The sequence below is a fragment of the Limanda limanda genome, chromosome 3 (genome assembly GCF_963576545.1).
Source record: "Limanda limanda chromosome 3, fLimLim1.1, whole genome shotgun sequence".
NCBI classification, from domain to species: domain Eukaryota; kingdom Metazoa; phylum Chordata; class Actinopteri; order Pleuronectiformes; family Pleuronectidae; genus Limanda; species Limanda limanda.
In genome coordinates this window covers 4,784,275-4,792,349 of record NC_083638.1, presented here as the reverse complement: position 1 = coordinate 4,792,349, position 8,075 = coordinate 4,784,275, and the positions used below count along the sequence as shown (strand labels likewise).

General features: G+C 39.1%; 1 long non-coding RNA gene across 2 annotated transcripts; it reads left to right on the top strand.

Moving 5' to 3' along the window:
- Nucleotides 1-3,094: 3,094 nt before the first annotated feature.
- LOC132998917 (uncharacterized) lies at nt 3,095-6,254 on the top strand. Of its 2 annotated transcripts, XR_009678013.1 has the most exons (5): nt 3,095-3,478; nt 4,424-4,528; nt 4,722-4,884; nt 5,014-5,206; nt 6,156-6,254. It is a non-coding gene; the product is annotated as an uncharacterized LOC132998917 (long non-coding RNA). The 2 variants fall into 2 exon arrangements; XR_009678012.1 differs by lacking the exon at nt 3,095-3,478 and having other exon boundaries at nt 3,608-4,528.
- Nucleotides 6,255-8,075: the final 1,821 nt, after the last annotated feature.

Sequence of the window (8,075 nt, the reverse complement as noted above, 5' to 3'; positions counted from 1 at the left end):
CGTATTTCACATTTCCGGACCTCAAACTTCCTGCTTCCTTCCCTGTGTCACAAAAACCCAAACACAACTACGATTCTACGTTTAATGTGATGTGTGTGTGAAGCCAGCGGAGTTGTCCGGCTGACGGTGGCTCGTTCGAGCACTGAGGGCATGTGTGCACGGTCACAGACGGTTATAACGAGCTTTCAAAACGGCGCTAGCGTGCTAGGCTAGCGGGCTAGCCACCATGCTAACTGCGGTGGTAACGGTGCAAAAACCCGCCGTCATGACTTTAATTCCACTTCTATCATGACACTGTTTCTATAATACCGTCAGGTTAGAAGCAAACACTGGATAGTAGTTAGTGTCGGGAGTCCCTGCTGACTGTGTGTGGAAGCTGGGGGGGAGATAGGTCCGTGTAGCTTCTAGCTACATGTAGCCTCAAGCAGATTCAAGCTGTGGAATCAGCAACACAGTTCGGAAACAAGACCGGGGAACCGCTGCGCTAAGAAACGATTACATCAGCATTTTGACACGCTGGGTGTCACTTTATTTAGTTCTGTTAGTTGCCATGGTTCAGTGTGTGGGAGGCGAGTCAACAGAGGTAAACAGACACACGTGGACTTATTCTTCCCAGAAATGGGGTAGGCTTCTCTGAGCTCGTCTTCCGTTGCGCCACCTATGGGTTTGTCGGTGAATTGTTTTCTACGTACAGTCGTCGGAGAGGTAAAAATTAAAAAGACTCTCCGCTCTCCGTGCAACCCTCTCCGAGAAACGGATACGTAGAAGCATAATGGAGCCTTTAGATCCGTGGATTTATTCACATCCACACGCACGCCCACATAACAGCACTCCGCTGGAAAGAGGTGGAAGCTGAGTGACAGTTCAATTCTTTTCCGTCTTGCAAGAAAATCATACTTAATTTAACATTTGAAAATGCCACGAGCGAATTAGAGGAAAAGTGAGATTTCTGACCCAGGACTCGAGGACTGCAGCCTGATAAATGGAAGTCAAATTGAATGTGATTTTTTTTTTATATATCTAAGCTCTTAGATGTGAAGAGACGGTTTGTTATTACAGCTTTAAGGTAAGTGGTTCGGGGATGTCAGTGTAACCTTGACGACTAAGTCATATACAAGGCAGAAAAACACAAAGTACTCCCTCTTCTCTGTTAGATTTAAAGTTGTCTTTGTTGTTTTTTTTTATCCCACCGGGGGATACAGTGCTTGTAATCATTTTTGATTTCAGAGCAGAACTCAAAAACCTTTTGAAACATATTCATAAAACTACAGGAATGTTTTAATCGGATAGTGAGGTGGTGCCTTTTGATATTTAGGGTTTGTTGACTCTTGTTTTTGGAGACTTTCACACCCGACCTGTTCGGTGTCACTCAAATGAATTGTCTTGTCTGTTTGTGATGATTTCGACTTGAAGTGTGGACCGAGGTTTGATCTGGTTAGTTTTGCTTTCACATTACAATTCAGGGAGTGAACTGAAGAATTTAGAATGACATACAAAACTGGACATTGATTTTGTCGTAGTCTTACATTTGAATAAAGAACATGAACAAACCTGTTCATTTAGTTCATTTACAACTTTAGTATTATCATGTTATTACCACCAGCTTCTCCAACTGCAGGACTCAACACTAGATTAAACCTTTACTCCTTATTCTTATTCTATTGTTGAATTCTGTCACAGCTTCCTGCATTTGGTACGAAAGTCTGACCAATTCAACAAACTGCAAAGGAACCTAAGCATGGGCCAGTTTGATCCGGACTGAACCTCTTTTGATCAGGATGAACTTTGGTCCATTGGTCCAGACTTTGGTCCGAAGCTCCTTTCACATCTGTACGTTTGGTCCAGACTGAACTGAAAAGGTCCAAGGGTTCAGACATGTCGGTGTGAGAGCTCCTTCAAACTCCTTGGTAGAGCCAACAATCAGACAATCACCAAGTGAAAAGGAGGATCCAGTTCCAAGTGGACAGCTGCTGTGTTTTTTCCGTAATAGAGTAAAAAGTATCTGTTCTGCTTGTGTCCTTGTTTGTGTTCTGAAGCAAAACTGCAACACAAAAGCAACAAAACACCGAAAGAATCAGCAAAGTGTCAATCATTTCTCACGTTATTTATGTTTCTTGATTAATGTGAATGTCGGGGAGCTGCTGCAGTCACTCTCTGATTGGTGAGTTTTTCCCCTGATTACATTTACATATATATGCTGTGTGCTGTGTGCTGTGTGTGTGTGTGTGTGTGTGTGTGTATAATTTGATCTAATGAAGGTCTGAGGATCAAAATTTAAATAATAACTTTGAATGTAGGAGTTATTGATCTTACATCGGCTATAAAACTGATTGCAATCAAACTCGTGTGCAGATCTTCATACAAAAGTGAAACATAGCGTCACACAGTAACTGTAACATGATATTATTACAGTGGAGGACGAGTCTTTCTCACTCTCTTACTAGCAAATGTATATTTTATTCAAATTTAATTGAACTGCCTGTTCAACCTTCCTCTTGTTGACGATTCTAGCATCTGCTGTTAAAGTAAATGTGGGTTGTAAAGATAATGTTCAATCTGTGCTTATCTTGTCATCACAGTGACATCCACACACACACACACACACACACACACTAAATTTATGTTAAAATCGTTCAGAACAATGCAGTCAAGTGTGATGTTAAATTAACAGCTTTCTAAATGTTGCATCAGAATTATCTAAACTCAGTGGAGCCTCCAATGACTATAAGCAGTGTCCAGTAAAAATACCTGCAGGACACAGAGCTCTCCATCGTTTGTGTTGTTCCATTTGCATCCTCTACTTTAACGAAAGTAACAACGGGTACAAACAGTCTCTCTGGTATGAACACACACACACACACACACACACACACACACACACACACACACACACACACACACACACACACACACACACACACACATGTCCCCTCGGTCCCTCGCAAACATGCACAGACTTGTCCTCTAAATCATCTTCTGCAATATCCATCTGTGTAAGAGGAACTCAAACCTGTGTGTGTGTGTGTGTGTGTGTGTGTGTGTGTGTGTGTGTTCTGGTAATCATCACACCGCGGGGACCGGTGACTGTTTACACAGTCACGTCATGGGGACCGGTTGCGGTGTGGGGACCAAAATGCCGGTCCCCATGAGGATTACCCTTTTAAATGAATACTATAGCTACTCTGAAGGTGCCTGTGAAGTTTGAAGCATTGGCCCATATTACATGTTTTTTGGTAAATGTTAGTGTGTGAGCATTGCTCAGTAGTGTCCCTACTTTTTCTAGCTAGTACTGCACCCACTGCTTCACACACACACATCTTCCAAATATGGTTGGGTGCCACCCACTTCCTGGTCCCCATTAGTAATGATTAAAGCAGCGATGACATTTTCAGCAATCAACAGTAAAAGAAGACTTTTTGCTGGAGAAACTAGCTAAGAAGATAAGAACTTGTGCAGAGGAGCAAAAGTAAGACATAAGGTAAGCACAGTTGTATCTTAAATAAGTATAAGCAGTGTTGAACCCTCAAATTACATTAATTACCATTACCTAGCTAGCATGATTAATAGCTCTGATTAGCTACAAAGGCTAAGCGTATGACCTCAAATGTTTTACTGCGTTTCTCTAACTACTTGCAAGCATGATGCATATGTGAAGGAGTTTATGTGCAGAGGAAATGTAACCTGGCTGCTCTGGATAACCTCTATTTGGAAGCTGGTTATGAACAGGCCCTTTAAACTTTTCTTATTTAACAATGGGCACGTTCATGTGGAAGAGGCAGAGCAGGTTATTAAAGCATCATGGTCAGAGGCATACATCTGGAATTAAATGATAGAAGGAGGATTCAGGATAATGTGGACATGTCCAAATGCTTGTAACATTGGTGTACATGCAAAACAAAATACAATGACTATTATTTTGCCATCATCTTCGATGTGCTGTAAACAAAAATACTATGCTCTCTGCTACTGAATGTGTACATCATGTCATGCCTCTGGCTTGCTCTACCCAGGCACGTCCTCCTGTCTGAATTCTCCTGCTGTTTTCTTTATATGTGAAAGCCATACTCCTTCACAATTATTCAGACATTATCATTTCTCATTTAAGCTGTTTTCAGGCATGACCTGCAGGTAAAATCCAAATAATTGGCTACAGTATTGACCCAGTTTACCTTTCACACATGCACAAGACAGATATACAGTACATATGTTTGTATGTGTGTAAAGTTTATGCAACAACGCACAAGAGTATGCATCACCCTGTAGGCAGAAACTATACTCATGACAAAGAGTAAAGGAGAAGGTTTCTGTAGTTGAATTTTGCAAGAAAAACAACCCTCATGAGGATTGAGGCAACAACAGCAATTTTTAATACCACCAGTCTTACTAAGCAAGTAAACAATTTTTTTTTAATCTTTTCCTGCAGAAATGGCACCATGCATCAGCCCCTTTCAGGATGCAATTCAACATGTTATTTCACAGACTGACAAAATCTGCAAATTAGAGGTCCAGTATATTAATGCAGTAAAAGGTGAGGTGGTATCTGCTGTAAATTATCAATAAATAATTATCATTTAAAATCTAAAGAAAAGCTCCAGAATACATGTAATATGGACTAGAATGCTGGTCAGTTTTGGTTTGTTTTGTATTATATATCAGCATAAACTCATTGTTAACAAATATAATTAATGGATCTTTATTGAAAATGTTTTTATTGTTTACAGGACGTGGCGTATTTGCAAAGGGTACAATTTGTAAAGGAGACTTTGTTGTACAATATAGGGGGGATATGATAAGTGATGCAGAATCACAGAGAAGGAGAAAACTTTACCACCCCTCATGTGCTGCATTCATGTTTGCCTTCAAGTGGAGAGGGAAAACATGGTGGTAAGACTTAAGAATACCTAAACTAGACTCCATATACTATACTAAGCTCTACTACGTGGGTCTCTGATTTTATCGTGATATATTGTGACATTTGTATTTTTCCTTTTCCAATTTTTCCAATTTCTCAAGTGTTGATGCCTCCAGAGAAGATGGCTCAATTGGGCGACTAGTTAATGATGAACACAGACGTCCTAACTCGAAAATGAAAAAAATGTATGTTAATGGAGTACCCCACCTTTGTGTATTTGCCCTGGATGACATCAAAGAAGGAGAAGAAATCACCTATGATTATGGAGGTGAAGACTGCCCATGGCGAACACAAGTATGTTGCAAACACAGTAAATACAATGAGTCAAGTATGACAACATTTTAGTAGAATGAGAAATATGTGGAACTAATTTGGCTGTATTCATATTTGCAATAACCATGTACACTATACATATACAAAAAATACCAGGATTGACACAACTTGTTTGGATTTTAAGCTGCAATGCATGAGTGACCACTAATTATAGTGAAAATAACAGGAACATGTAATTACAAACAGGAATCTGATTTACAAAAGTTTTAAGGAGCTATTGAAGGTCAGTTTAGATTATTATAGATATTATGTTACTGCACTGAATGATCCTCTTTTAACACTTCATCCTAGCAGGGTTGTCTACAAACCTCTGCTAGCAGCCTGAAGCTGTGCTTTTGATTTATATGTGAAATAGTGCAGCGTGTCCAAGCTTTTCAATTTCCATTGGATGAATGGAAATGTCATTGATTCACCTGCATTAGCATAGATGAGATTATGATATTATAGGTTTGTCACTTTAGTGACTGCAAGCAATAGCTTTGGTTAATTTAGGATCTCAACAATGTTTTTACAATGACATCTCCAGGAAAACCTTTTGTCGCTTCTGTTTAAATCGAATACTACTGATGACGTGGCGGGTTTTTGCGATGACCACTGATTATGTAATGGCTCTTGAAGGGCTGTCCCAATTTGATGGGGAAGATTTCAACCACTACCCCTTATAACTGTTTCAAGGGGCAAGATAACCCTGTAAAACAAGGGATAGGGTTAGGGAGAAGGGGCGAAATGGGTTCGGGCATAAGTACAAAGCATTGAAATGCTATTACTTTATATGGTAAAGAATCAGGGTCATATTCTAAATGTATTCAGTCTCGCTTATGACATGGATGTAATCTGAAAACTTTGTCTGAATAGAAATATTACAATATAATAGAAGTTAATGTTTGGAACGTTTTACTTTTGTTTACAGACGACCAGCATCACTGTTGACACCATGGAGGAGGATGACTCTGATCCTGTCCACTCAGAGAGTCTGATAGATGGTGCCTTTGCGCCAAAGACCACACCTGAAGAGGTAAGTTCATGTCCATCACTATTTTTTCATTATTTTGTTACTCTATGTTCAGAGTTCGTGTAGAAACTGTGTGTGAACAATTAGGTTAAACTGGTCCCCACAATGAACTATAATGTTGGGTGTAAAATGTCCCCACAAAGCCTGTGTTAAGTTATGTGAATGAGAAAGAGCTTCAATGGTCAGAAGTAATGTAAATTGGTATACAATGACATTTCAAGTCATACATCTTGAAGGTTAGTGTTAGAGCTATATTCATGCTAGATTTCAAACCTCACAGTGTTTTCTTTCTTGATAAATTATCACTCTACATTTTGGAGTCACGAGGTCCCCACAAGACACCTTCTGACAGTGTGTAACCACAAAACACCTTCTGAGAGTGTGCAAGTAAAAACTGTTTTTGAAAAGTTAGATGAAACTGGTCCCCACAATGAACTTTAATGTAGTGTGTAAAATGTCCCCACAAAGCCTGTGTTAAGTTGTGTAAACGAGAAAGAGCTTCACTGGTCAGAAGTATTGTAAATTGGTATACAATGACATTTCAAGTCATACATCTTGAAGGTTAGTGTTAGAGCTATATTCATGCTAGATTTCAAACCTCACAGTATTTTCTTTCTTGATAAATTATCACTCTACATTTTGGAGTCACGAGGTCCCCACAAAACACCTTCTGACAGTGTGCAAGTACATACTGTTTTTGAAAAGTTAGATAAAACTGGTCCCCACAATGAAGTATAATGTTATGTGTAAAATGTCCCCACAAAGCATGTGTTAAGTTGTGTGAACAAGAAAGAGCTTCACAGGTCAGAAGTATTGTAAATTGGTATACAATGACATTTCAAGTCATACATCTTGAAGGTTAGTGTTAGAGCTATATTCATGCTAGATTTCAAACCTCACAGTATTTTCTTTCTTGTTAAATTATCACTCTACATTTTGGAGTCACAAGGTCCCCACAAGACACCTTCTGACAGTGTGTAACCACAAAACACCTTCTGAGAGTGTGCAAGTAAAAACTGTTTTTGAAAAGTTAGATAAAACTGGTCCCCACAATGAACTTTAATGTTGTGTGTAAAATGTCCCCACAAAGCCTGTGTTAAGTTGTGTGAACGAGAAAGAGCTTCACTGGTCAGAAGTAATGTAAATTGGTATACAATGACATTTCAAGTCATACATCTTGAAGGTTAGTGTTAGAGCTATATTCATGCTAGATTTCAAACCTCACAGTATTTTCTTTCTTGATAAACTATCACTCTACATTTTGGAGTCACGAGGTCCCCACAAAACACCTTCTGACAGTGTGCAAGTACATACTGTTTTTGAAAAGTTAGATAAAACTGGTCCCCACAATGAACTATAATGTTGTGTGTAAAATGTCCCCACAAAGCCTGTTTTATTTAAATTGTGTGAACGAGATAGAGCTTGGCTGGACAGGAAGAAATAGTTGAAAATTAATTCAAGCTTCTCTTCTCTGGAGTTTGTTTTATGTTAATAACAGGGTGTTTCTCATTTTAGAGGTAAAATCTCAATGGTCAGTCTTTTTGAATGTCAATGTATTATATACATTGAATGAACCATTAGTCTCTTATGTTTAAATTTCTTGAAATAGTCATACAATTTGTTGTTACAGACGACCAGCATCACTGTTGACACCATGGAGGAGGATGACTCTGATCCTGTCCACTCAGAGAGTCTGATAGATGGTGCCTTTGCGCCAAAGACCACATCTGAAGAGGTAAGTTCACGTCCATCACTATTTTTTCATTATTTTGTCACTCTATGTTCAGAGTTCGTGTAGAAACTGTGTGTGAACAATTA